Source organism: Misgurnus anguillicaudatus, chromosome 15, assembly GCF_027580225.2.
Source record: "Misgurnus anguillicaudatus chromosome 15, ASM2758022v2, whole genome shotgun sequence".
NCBI classification, from domain to species: Eukaryota; Metazoa; Chordata; class Actinopteri; order Cypriniformes; family Cobitidae; genus Misgurnus; species Misgurnus anguillicaudatus.
Genome location: NC_073351.2, coordinates 34,799,375 through 34,813,517, shown reverse-complemented (window position 1 = coordinate 34,813,517; position 14,143 = coordinate 34,799,375). Strand labels below are relative to the sequence as shown.

General features: G+C 35.4%; 1 long non-coding RNA gene across 1 annotated transcript; it reads right to left on the bottom strand.

The window, feature by feature from the left end:
* Positions 1-8,476: 8,476 nt before the first annotated feature.
* Positions 8,477-11,479, bottom strand: LOC129429121 (uncharacterized). The gene is made up of 3 exons (XR_012357773.1): positions 10,332-11,479; positions 10,060-10,205; positions 8,477-9,335 (listed from the first exon to the last, which is right to left on the bottom strand). It is a non-coding gene; the product is annotated as an uncharacterized lncRNA (long non-coding RNA).
* Positions 11,480-14,143: the final 2,664 nt, after the last annotated feature.

The window sequence follows — 14,143 nt, the reverse complement described above, 5'->3', positions numbered from 1 at the left end:
ACACTCAAATGTAACTACAGTAATAGCAAAAACAAGTCGCCCATCACTTTAATGTAAATTATGAACAAATATAATAAATCACATCGGGCTTGCCGTTAATGCCTTTTTCTACATAAATCATGAGGTGTGGTATAGATTTTATTATTAAAAATATAATTTGAAGAGTGGGGAATGTGGAAAGTGGTGGAACATAATACAAACCTTATCAGCTCATGACAGGCCCGGATTGGCCGTAGGGAGAACCGGGAGGATTCCCGGTGGGCCGGTCTGTTTTTTTTTGCCACGAGGGCCGGTGTTGTCATGCCACCGAGATGACGCGTATTTGCGGGTGAGAGATGTTCCCGCCGCTTTATGCACAAGTTGATTGTGTCCCGAGTCCCGACCACTTATTGGAAGAATTCTTGCATTAGGGTTCATTGACATCTTAAACGCATGGGAAACGCAGGACGTGCCGCTGTCTTCTGGTTTTCAAAGCGCTTACTTGAACACGAGTTTTGTTTCAGACGCGTCTATATTGAGTGCGCTTGCCGGCCGCGCATCTATATTTAAAATAAACTTGAGCGCGTCTTTTGAGTGCGCTTGCCGGCCGCGCGTCTATTATATTTTAAATAAACTTGAGTGCGTCTTTTGAGTGCGCTTGCCGGCCGAGCGTCTATATTTAAAATAAACTTGAGCGCGTCTTTTGAGTGCGCCGGCCGCGCGTCTATTATATTTTAAATAAACTTGAGCGCGTCTTTTGAGTGCGCTTGCCGGCCGAGCGTCTATATTTAAAATAAACTTGAGCGCGTCTTTTGAGTGCGCTTGCCGGCCGCGCGTCTATATTTTAAATAAACTTGAGCGCGTCTTTTGAGTGCGCTTGCCGGCCGCGTGTCTATTATATTTTAAATAAACTTGAGCGCGTCTTAATACAAACGGGCTGGCCAAAAGGAAAAGAATTTACAAAACGTATTTTTTTTATCCAAGTCATAGATGAATTCTCTATGAATAGTCATTATTCATCGTTTATTGCAAGAGGAACAAAAATCTATTTGATGCAAAACTCATTAGTTTCAAAAGTATATCCATGATGTTTTCTTTTTTTTTAACACAATGTAGGCCTACGTTATTTAGCAATAGACATGATCTAAGTACTAAAAAAAGATACAGATTTTTTCCATTTGTTTCCAATGCATACTTGATAAATCTTGCTTGTGTATTGTATATCAGGGGTTTCCAAGCGTTATCAACCCAACAGTTAATCTCAAGACTCACAATTTTTTAGAAATAGAAATATAGAGGAAAACACAAACACATTTGTTTCCTTTAGTTTTTGAATAAGTTTACTTTAGTAATATTATGGTCTTATGGTAGAGCTGCATGATTATGGCAAAAATTATAATTGTTTACTGCATTTGCACGGAATATGATTTGAAAAATACAGTGAATTGCAAGGCTGCAGAGAACAGTGCACTACTGCAGACTTATAGGGTTTAAAGATATTATTTCAATAGTCAGTCATGAACTAAAGTGGGCCGGTCTAAGGCATGAAACTCCAGGGCTGAAAATGAGTCCCACTCCGGCCCTGGCTCATGAATATTAATGAGGTAGTGTAGCATTTGCTATCGTCCTCGCTGAAACACAGGTAAATGACTTGAAGCTATAGCAGATTACGACAATGCTTCCCAAACTGGGTTTTTATAATGAATAACATTTAAACCAATGTGTTCATGTATTTTTACAGGCAAAATGAGATTACGAAATTAATGGGTGGACCCTTTAATGTACAAACAGCACAGTTAATGTAAAAAGTTCAAGCAAATTTAACATTCAGGGTCCTGTTTGAACCATCTAAGTGCATAGTCTGAAGCGCATGGTGCATGTGCACTACACTGAAAAATGATTCATTGAATTTAATCAATTTTTTTAAGGTAAGTGGTTGCAAACAATTTATTTAAGCTACATTTAAACAAAAAAGATTAGTAAAGTAAAATAAAATATAAAACTTTTGTTTAAATGTAGCTTAAATAAATTGATTGCAACCACTTACCTTAAAAAAATTGATTAAATTCAATGAATCATTTTTTTCAGTGTAAAAGCCCCTCTATCCTAGAAAATGCACTTTTAAATGTGTTTTATATCAGAAAATGAGTTACCAGTGTGTGTGCAGAAACATCATATAATTATACAAATTCATTTATTCTTACATTTATATTTACATCTCCTTTAAACCACGACAGTCACACAAAACAGGCTGCTGGGCATCCCCTATCAATGTGATGTCACATTGATTATGCCCCACCCATGACCGCTCACAGAATCAAAGTGTCATCTCCCATCCCCTTCAAAGCAATTTACGCCTGCACCGTGGCAAATTCGCTATTTACATGGCGAAATTTGCAAGAGCAAAAACTAAATGCTATTGCAGAGAGGAAACCAATTTTATATGTCATTACTGCAAATACATGTAGGTAATTCTGATACATGCAATGATTAGGCATTTTTATCCTTATGTACACAATAATAATCTTTTAAATTGCAATCCTTTCATTTTTAATATTTGGCATATAGGCACTCGCTTATAGGCGCATATTACTAACACACCCTTTCAATTAAAGCAACACTAAAGAGTTTTTGCTCTTTGCTCCCCCTATAGGTTGGAAGCAGAATTGTCCATTACCACTGTCGTAAATAATTTAGCCTACTGCAGCAAAGCTGGCTCTGATTGGATTGTAGGTCTGCCATAAAGCATGTTTTTGTAGTTTTCACTTGAACTACAGGCCTGCGACCCGATGGTTGGAAACTTCTTTAGTGCGGTTTTGGCCAATAGAGGGCTGCAAAGCGAATGTGAACGTGCCGTTCACCCTGTTTCGAGTGGATGAACGACTGAAACTTTTTTGGAAATGTTATTTTAAGGTAAAAAAAAACTCTTTAGTGTTTTAATAAAATAATAGCTTTAATAAAATAATTCTCATTGACTTTAGACCAGGTGGTCAATGGTGCAATTGTTTTCAATTGCCTCAAAATAGCAAAGGCCAACAATGCACCTCGCTTTCAGACCAAGACGCCCATGGGCAATCAGATGGGCATAAGTGCATTTGCTATTTAAACAACGTGGCGCATGAAAATGATAACTGGATGGGGCTGAAACTAGCAAAAAACATTTTGCATTGCATTTACAAATAACTGTATTTGCTTTATAATCTTTGCTACAGCTGCAAATCGTTTTCTTCTGATTTTATGGTGGTTGCATTACTGACAGCAACTCAAATCATTGTTAGTTCTTGTAATGATATGGAAAAATATCCTTTACAGTTTTCAACATTCTTCTTATTACCTCACTGTGACTGGGACGACCAATTTTCATATCACACAATAGACAACATTGATGTCAGAAGATGGGTACATGTGCTAATGCAATGATTTACGTGTCACAACAATATAGACGGTTTCATCAGATGCATATGTGTTGTCGCGGTTACACGTCTCTGTTTTTTAACTCTTTCCCCACCATTGATGAGCTATCTCGTCAATCAAGAGAAAATGTTTCCCTGTCAATGACGCTTCCCTGACGAGTTTTTACGGTAATCTATAATTCCGCTATTATCCACTAGGTGGCGTTCTTTACACATTTTATATGAAGCATCAACTTGTACAACATTGTAAACTATGGGAATGTTTTATCATCGTTCTGAATCTGATCTCTTACAGAAGTCCTTTGCAATTTTTTCAGCTTTTTTCTCAAAATTTGGTATTAAAAAAACTTTTATGTCAAAAAAAAAACTTTTACGTCATCCGCCTCTTTTTTTCAGCTTACTGCCGCCATATTGAGTACCTACCGCGTACCAGTAGGGTACTGACAAGCATTTGCTAGCTTGTAACGATTTATGTATTTCTTATCTTTTACTGTCTATGATTCTTATGGATACGGAAAAGCCTATAAAATAAATTTCGCACCTCGACTGTCATGAAAAGAAACGCTACTTTAAAAAAATATCTTGGTTAGGATGTGATGCCTACTCGATCCCTGATGCGTTCTTCCAGCTGCTGTCCGCTGCTACAGAACTACCACTATATTTGCAACACAACATAAAACTTTGCTCGAAGTATCACCTGGATCTCTACACATGAACGCGAGCATTAGTAACATTGTTTGTGTACACAGAGTTTACGAAAAAAAAAGGTTTTGAATAACTGACTTTGGCTGTTGTGGTGTCCGCTCGCCATCTTTGCCAGACATAAAGAATCGATCTCCAAATGCAAATGAATGAATCTTATATGAGGCTCCTATTTCAACTGCAAGGTCAATATTGTTTTTCACTTGCGACAAAACCACAAATTATACATGCATTTAAATGGCACAATGCTTTAGGAGCTATCCATCTTTACTCTCCTCCCTCCTTACGTCACATTCAGAGATCGATACATCTTGACATGCAAGATGGCGCTGAACGGACACCAAAATAGCTAAAGTCAGTTGTTCAAAACCTTCTTTTTAGTAAACTCTGTGTACACAAACAATGTTCTCAATGCTCGAGTTCACGTGTAGAGACACAGGTGATACTTCAAGCAAAGTATCATGTTGTGTTGAGTCTTCTTAGTGTTGTAAAAGTGCTCACAAATATTGAAGGCGTAGCTTCTAGTTCTTTTGCAACCACTTCAGGTACTCAAAATGTCGGAAGACAAGTTTGAGATATGAGTGACATCAGTTGATATTCATGAATAGAGAAAGTTTTTTTTAGCAATTTACTTTGAAATGCTCTTCAACTGGAAGGTTGTTTTAAGTTTTGAAAGTTGCAGTGTTCTTCTAGTAAACTAGACTGAACTCTTTTATCTCAGAAGATTTGAGTTTAATTTCTCATGATGTGACCTCTTTAAATCACTTCAGATAAAACTGGACCTGTCAAACCATTATATTATATAGAACCATCCATCTGAGGAAAAAAGTACATTTCAACTAGACGTTATTAACAGCATCTTTTCTCAAACGTCTGCTGTTTTTTATTTTTCTCAGCTCATTGAACTTTCCCTGGTTAAGAGATTCAACTCTGAACTTGTTCATTTTGCTCTTTAGGTTCCTCTGAATGTAATTACTCTTAATCTCTTCATCCTTCAGTCTCCCCATAAATCCCTTTACCTGAGGCAAAGAATGAGAAGAACTAGTCTCTCTCTCTCTCTCTCTCTCTCTCTCTCTCTCTCTCTCACACACACACACACACACACACACACACACACACACACACACACACACACACACACACACACACACACACACACACACACACACACACACACTTTCTGACATTCATTACATTCCTATCATGCATATCTCCTTTTAGACTAGGTGAGGTGAGGAATCTTTTTGGCCTTTGCTGTTTAAAGTAAATGTGAAGCGTGTCATTTTTTAAATGTTAAAATACTTTCTCTTATTCTAGCTTAATAAGCAGTTTCAATATAAAAATAATAGCTTAATTCCTGTTTTTACACATTTGGTGATGTTCGTGGAGAAGAAGTATCACTTCAGGACAATAACATTCAAATGTCAACCTTATCACGAAAAGTAAAGTTTTTAACAATATCTAAGATGTCCATATTTGGTGGTATGAATACTCATGCAAAGTCTCTGTTAAAGTTTTGAAAGCATTTTTTTTTATTATTATTTTTGCATAGTTAAGTAGGTGCAAATTACAGAATTGTCACGTCTACTATAGCGGAGAAATGTCACATCCATAACGTTGTTTTCCCTTAAAAATGCGCATACAAAAAAAGTGAAAATACATTTTAAATATTCTTAGAAAACCTATTGCATGGTTGGTTCATTTAAATTCACAGAATTCCTACAAAGTATGTTGTCTCCCAAAAACATGGGTCCTTTTTTTGTCAGACCCATAACGCATGCATGTTTCCCTCATCTACTACAGAAAACATGAGTATAGACTGATATTTTTCTGATGTCTGGACTCATCAGGGGCTTAGGAAAATATAAACAGATGGTTCAATATATTGGTAAATGCATTATCTGAGAAATTTTTTTCAAATTTTGACAGCAAATGTCACATCTATAATGCTAGAATTGCTCTTCATCAATATGAAAAATTGGTCAAATTTACAATAAAATCTCAATCATTAACATTAGATAATGCATTCACTAACATTTACCTAAAATTAAATCATTTTACAGCATTTATTCATGTTTAATGTTAATTAAAGTTGCTGTGCAAGTTTTACTGGAAAAATAAACCCTACATTTCAAAAACACGAAGATTACATCATCTTTAGGTGTGCGAGTTTGAATGTGTGCACTGGCCATCTGTCCAGGGTTTATTCAGGATGTGACCCGGGATGCTGGGAAAGACTCCAGCCCTCCTGCGACCCTGCAGAGAAAAGGCCTGAAAAAATTGATGAATAATATACTGTATATAACATACACCGATCAGCCATAACATGATGATATTGTGTAGGTCCCCCTTTTGCCGCCAAAACAGCCCTGACCCGTTAAGGTATGGACTTCGCCAGACCTTCTATCAGAACCAGCATTCACTTTTTCAGCAATTTCAGCTACAGTAGCTATTCTGTTGGATCGGAGCATGGCCGTAGCCAGGGTTTGAAAATTTGTGCGATCAAGGGGTGTTTAAGACTTAACAAATGCTATCCCAGGCGAAAAATGTGGACTAAAATAAACTTTTAAGTATACTTAGTAAATGTACTGTTTTGTGCAACAATTTTGTAGTGTAAATTTTATTTTTACCTGGAGCTTATATTCTGTATGAACATTGCAAAATATATATATATATATATTTTTTTTTTTTTTTCAAGAAAAAATTCTTAGTATTTCTATCTTGTTTTCAGTAAAAAAAAAAAAAAGTTAAATTAAGATGCTTTTTCTTGATTAACAAAACGACCCAAGAAAATAAGTCTAGTTTTTAGACCAAAAATATTACATTTAAGTGATTTTGTGCATAAAACAAGCAAAATATCTTCCAATGGGGTAAGCAAAATAATCTTAAATTTTTTTCTTAAACACTAAATTCAAGAAAAAAAATCAAGAAAAATTTGCATACCCCATTGGCAGATTTTTTTGCTAGTTTTATGCACAAAATCACAAAAAAAAAGATATTTTTGGACTAAAAACTAGACTTTTTCCTTGGGTCGTTTTAGATATTTTTACTGAAAACAAGACAAAAATACTAAGATTTTAAGATTTTTTTTCTTGAAAATCATTTTTTTGCAGTGAACCTTTATGCCATTTTACACTTTGGATATACATTTTGTCTATATGTTTTTTGGTGGGGCATCATATTATTTTTTAGATAACAATTAGTTATTAGCCTGCTTTACTGTTAGGGTGGATAATTTATTTATTTTCATGCAACAATGCTTTGCATTATATGAATTATTATATTAATAAGCAATAAACAAAAACTTTGTTTAGTGCTCATTTGAATGTTTTCAGCATGACTTTGTTAAATGCTAACTCATAATCTGAATGAAATAACATAACCTTCTTCATGGCCATTGTTTACATATTTGGCATATTTCATTTAAACCCTGTTCTACATCTTTATGTGTTATTTTCAGATGTTTAGTGTTGAAAGCGTTTCTTACATAATCATAATGATTATTTCGTGTGTCTTACCTAGTTTCATCTCAGCAATAACCTGCCCACACTGAATGATGTGCCATTTGATTACTGTTCAGGTGCTGGTCACATCGTGTTGCCAGATATTAGTATGATATAGGCCATAAAGAAAGAAATAAGTCCAGACATTGTCATTCAGAGACATCGCTAACACAAACCTGCACACTTACTTTTCCCAAAGTGTCAAATTAATTGCTAAAACATTAAACACAACATCTAAAGATGATTTTTCACAATGGGATCTGGGAACACTGCGAATGCTGCACCCGCCAGTGTCTCATAGCTGCTTGGGACAATCTCTGTAATTTTACACAAAATCTATACAGTAAACAGTCCAAACTAAATTATATATGCGGATGGCAATGTGGGTAGTCTAAAAGTACTAATTTTTACATTTTATTTTTATATGAAACATTTACCGAGGTCCGGACCTCGGTGGCCTCATAGCTGGTTACGGGCATGGATTGGACCACACGGGCCAGCCTTCGCTCCCCACGTGCATCAATGAGCCTTTGCCCGTCCACTGAAAAAAAAAATCCTTTCAATTTACGTAATTTTAATGTGTACATCGGTCCCACATGATCCGATTGTTTAAAACCAAAATAATTTTCCTCAAATAATTTTTATGTGTCAGACCAAAACATTTTAATTATTTTAAGTAGTCTAATACAAATATGTTGACTCAAAGTGATATTTCTCTTTACTATAACACATTTATTTTGTAATGTTTAAGTAATTTAATTATGTAAGGGGACTAGATTTTCATCTGTAATTCCAACATGCTTTTTTAATGCTTATATTATGGGATTATGTAACTCTAAAGCAATTTCATTATGTCTCTGGCACCAGAATAATCACCCATAATTATCCAAATGTTATTTATTTCTTTTTAAATACAAAATACATTTGCATTGGCATAAAAAGTGAAGAGTTTTGTACAAATGTTTAGTGATATTGAGGCAAACCACTGCTTTCAGATCATCAATTCATTTAAATCACTACACATTAATTCAATAACAGTCAATAACTATTACAACAATCAGCACATGCAGTGCATACATAAAGGGGCAATTTCCCAAACAGGTTGTAGATTAATTCATGACTAGGCCCTAGTTATATTAGGATGAAACTGACCCAAATGTTTAAAATAGTTACTATCACAGTAGATTTAGAAGTGCTAAAACACAAACACTGCATTCCAAAGAGACATGCAAAACAGTAAGTACTATTATTTTTAAAATGGATTTACAAACTGGAAAATATCAATCCTTCGGAAAGTCAGAGCTACAGCATTTGTATAAACTGTTAATCATAGATTCAAAAAAAACAAAAAAAAACACCCATTACCAAAATCGACTCTGAGCAGCAAACGGTTAATGTATTAATAAGAGAAAACACTTAAAACAGATAAACAAAGTCAAAAATGAGCAGCACAGTCTTTCTGATCCTTTCACTGAAAGAAACTGTTCGTTAAAGTTACTCTCAATGCAGTTCCATTAAAATCTTTTGGATTTCCTCAAAAATAAAGCGGAGATCAGGATAGCTCAGGTTTAAGGCATACATCAGCTCAAACAACATGGCACGATGTTGCAACACCTTCATGCCTTCCAGGACTATACAAAGATACTCTTCTTCATCACAAGAAGCATGTTGTTTGAGAGCACAAATCCCAACATTGGTGTCTTCAAATGACCTCACTGGTGCTGACTTCATCCATGCCCTGTACACAACAAACAAATGTAGTTAAAGAAACAGAAAAAAGTTTACTGTTACAATAAGTGTCATTGGAAATTAGTACAATGCAAACAAATATAACTGTAAGTATACAGACCCATGTGCATTGCCACAGCATGTTACAATTGGTTACAAATATATGGGTTACAAAGCAAGGCAGCTGCACTGTCCACTGCTCTGGGTGTGTGTGGGTGTGTGTGTGTGTGTGTGTGTGTGTGTTCACTACACTGGTTTGAGTTAAATAAAGAGGCCACATTTCGAGTGTGTGCTACCATACCTGACAATCACAGCAAAAGTGAATTCTCTCATTTTCTCACTCTCATGTTGTTACAAACCTGTATAAATGTCTTTGTTCTGATTAACATGAAGGAAGATATTTATTTTGAGAAATGTTTGCAACCAAACTGTTCATGAGCCCCATTCACTTCAATAGTATTATTTTTCCCCACTATGGAAGTGAATGGGGCTTCTGATTGGTTTGGTTACAAACATTCCTCAAAATATCTTCCTTAGTGTTCATCAGAACAAAGACATTTATAAAGGTTTGTAACAACATGATGAGAATTTTTATTTTTGGATGAACTACCCCTTTAAATCTTCCCAGGTGTTTTAATGACCCGTGTGCCAAAAGATGCAACTAAAACATACTAAATGTTCTGTACTTCCAACAAGGTTTACACATTTTATGTCTATGAATCTATATTACTTACATCTGTCATTTGATCATTGATTGTTTGAAGCCTTTTTGCTAGCTGTCCTCCTTTCTGATAGAAGAGTTTCATCAGGTTTTTGGATTGGAGGTCTAGGTGACACAGGAACATTAGACAGTAGTGATTCTTTCAAATTCAGCATTTATCTGAAAACAAATTAACCAACCATTGTATATTTGAGTACTGCGAGTCAAAGAATAATAATTGTATATTAGTTACAAAAATAAGATTTAGCTCCTAACAGCAGTACAAAAGTGAAAGAAATGACTTACCAATGCTGTGTAGCGCATGCAAGGATGATGGACCTATAAGAGGAAGTATTCAGAGGTGAAATCAACACATAACCTCAAATGATTAAGACCACACATACACAGAACAATAATGAAATAAGTATTATATCTGTCATAGGACGCAATTTTGGACAAAATGAGATCTTAAAACAACAAGGTGCTCTTCTGAAAACGTCAGCTTTAAGGTGTGGCACTTCAAAGCGATTTTTTTTTCAATTACTATACCAGACGTCACGCGAGACATTTAAAAAAGCTTTTTCTAATAGAATCAAGTGTTGCTCGTGGCGTAGCGAAGTCATGAATAACTGACGCGGGTCTGATAATCTGATTAAGCAGACCGTTTGTTTCATACGCAATGTCATTATTAATGTAGTTAATTGATATCATCTGGTAAATTACTTAACGTTACATGGATAACGTTACTCTGGACAGAATAACTTTTGGTTAGCGTTTTATTTGTCCTGATACGTTTCCATAGAACAGCTGAGTAAAAAGTGCCTCAAAAGTCAACTCAAAGCTGACAGTTTTCAACTCAGATAAAACTACCAAACGTGAAATAACATTAAACAGCTGACGTTTTTAAAACGCTGTGTTTTTCTTTATGAGCTTGACTGAATTACTCCACCAACCTCCTCCAAACTAATATTTACTACAAGTCATTGCAATGGCTACATATTGTAAACAAAAAAATAGTCTATCTAGTGAAGATATATCACGTATGAAGCGAACATAAATAAATAATATAACTTACTTTAATAACGTGGTGTCCGTCTGAGAGAGTTCTTCTGACTGACTGGCAGTGACTGCTGTGCTTAGTCTTCATTTTGGCGCCCAAAAAAACGATCTTTATTCTTCTTTTATGGCAATCGATGTCCTTCTCAATGAGCTATACTGCCCCTGCTGCTCAGGAGGTGCCGTTTTGTGTCCAAACCCAATTTTATTGTTTTAAGTATTCAATTCAATCAATTTTAATCAATGTGAGAATAATGTGTTCATTTTACATTCAAACAAAACATTTTAATCCTAATCAATTAAATTATGTTTACACAAGGAATATAAATATTTTGTGTTGCATATACATGTTTATTTTATTTAAATTCAAAGACCCACTAAGTCCATTTTTTTCAGTGTCCTTTGCGGGCCAAATTGTGATGGCTAGACGACCGGGTCAGAGCATCTCCAAAACTGGTGTTCAGGGTCTGCAGTGGTCAGTACCTATCAAACGTGGTCCAAGGAAGCGAAAGCGGTGAACCGGCGACATGGACGATCAGGGCCGTTTTGGATGCATAAGGGGGATATACACAATATTTGGCAGGTGGACATAATGTTATGGCTGATCGGTGTATATAGTCATATATGCATGGTTATTATGCAGATACTTTAAATTTGAGTGAAATTCCTTCTTTAATTTTGCCAAGCACAATGCCACACAATCTTAGCTAACAGTATTCAATCCATTTTGAAACATAGACCTACTGGTGCTCCAGGAAGCTTTCAGGTGTTTCTGTGTATACTGTGGCTAAGTAATGCTTTAATGCCAAAACCTGTGGGGAAATCGAAACAAAGTGATGAAAAGTGCTAATAAAAAAAACTTTAGCAGACTCACAGTACCTGAACATAAAGTGATTAAATGTGAGTAGACAAGAATCATACAGTACAGTAGGACAGTCTGCATGCTCTGTGTAGATATATATTAGAAGCTAAGTAATATCTGATTATTATTTATCATATAATGAGGCAGACGTACCAAACCTCAAATGAAATTACACCATTAAACTTATTCGGTTTAGCTGAATCATGTGAGACACATAATTTGTGACTTGTCCCACCATCGTAAAAATAGAAAAATGGGATTCCTTGTTTATGTGTGTCAGAATGTTGGCAGCGCTGTGTTCATGGTGCGTTGACTCTCAGCCATGGGCTATTAATAACATTTAGTGTGAGTGTCCACATAATGAGAATGACTAGACTCGTCTTAAAGCAGTGGCATTTATTCAGAGGAGGCAAAGAAAAGCAGCGCCTCCTTAAAAAGTCCTTAAAAAGGAACGTAGCATCAAAGGTGTTTAAGTAAACAGCCGTACTAATAAAATTACTGATGTGCATAACTTAAAAATGTTTTGGACAGATTGAATATGATATAATATTATATAACCCTTCATATCTAACACGGTCAGCTATGAGGTCACCAAGCTCCAGACATCTGTAAATTTTTCATATAAAAAAATTGAAGTTCTCTGAATGACTACTTGGTATTTTAAAACGAGTCATATTGGCATCCGTGTATATAATTAAGTTTGACACTTTACTGTATAGTTTAGCGTAAAATTACAGAGATTAAGTCAACACACTGGCGGAGAGTTGAAGGTGCAGGTGCAGCATTCACTGTGTTGACAGATCTCATTATTAAAAACCCTCTTTAGATGTATGTTTAGATTTTAAGTGATTCGTTTGACATTTTGAGAAATTTATAAATTGAGGAGTATGTGCAGGATTGTCACTGATTTGTTTTTGAAAAACAAGGTTTAAACTTATTTTAATCTTGCTAGTCTGGCAACACGGGGTGCAGCACCTAAACTGACTGTAATGATCAAATAAGGCACATCATTCAGTGTGGGCAGTTTATTGCTGACAAGAAACTACATTCAGTAAAATAAAAGCGATAATCATCATGATTATGTCTGTATACTCTATCAACAATGTAAAAAAACATCAACAATAGAAAATAACCGGGGTACAAGGATGTAGATCAATTGGGTTTAAATTAAAATATGCCAAATATGCAAACACTGACCATGAATAAGGCTTTTATTTAATTTAATTTATGAGTTAACCTTTAACAAAGACAGTGAAAATTATCACACTAAACCAAGTTCTTGTTTAGTACCTTGTAAAGTTCTTGTTCATATAGCCTAATGTTGCGTATTAAAATTACTACAATAATAATCATTGTAAAATAAATAAATAATCCACCCAACAGTAAAGTATCAACAAATTGTGATCTAAGGGATAATGCAACAATGTCCATCCCCAAAGCAGACAAAGAGCGTCTATTCAAAGTGTAAATTGCAAAATGACAGAATAGATCCCAGTTAAAATAAAGCATACTTGAATGTATGTTGTATGTTAAGTTTACACGAACATGGATATTTTAAAAAACAGACATTTTCCTTCGTTTGCGCCCTTCGTTTACACAAAAACTGAGAACTCGCCGCTGAATCTGATTCTTTTAAAAAACTCCGTCCAGAGTGGAGATTTGGAAAATCTTTGTTTACACGGTTGCATGTAAACTGATATAAATGGATGTTTAGGAAGCCAACGTCACAATATACGCCAGAGCTTGTACCTACACCAAAAGTGCAACCTTGTTCAAAAGAGGAACAAGAAGTGATTTGTTGCTGTTTTTGGTATTCTGATTGGCTTACGTGGGCTTGAGCCTCTCATTACACCGCCCCCTATAAGTTTGGCATTCTCTTGACGTCATATATACACGGGGAACGTGTCAATGAACACTTTTCTGAAAACTGACATGTGTGCACGAAGTTATTTCTGAATCGGAGAGGTTGAAATGTCCGTTTATGAAAATAGCTGCTCACGTTTAAAGTAGTCTAAATGTAATTAAATAAAGTGTATTTTAGTGCAATTTTGCACCTGGGATGGCATTGGTTAACTCTTGACACCCCACACTGGACCTCACAAATTTTCAAACCCTGGCTACGGCAGTGCTTTTACTGGTTAGTGTTGATTAATGATCCATCACATTTCTGAATGATATTCAGTCATGTTGACCAAACCTT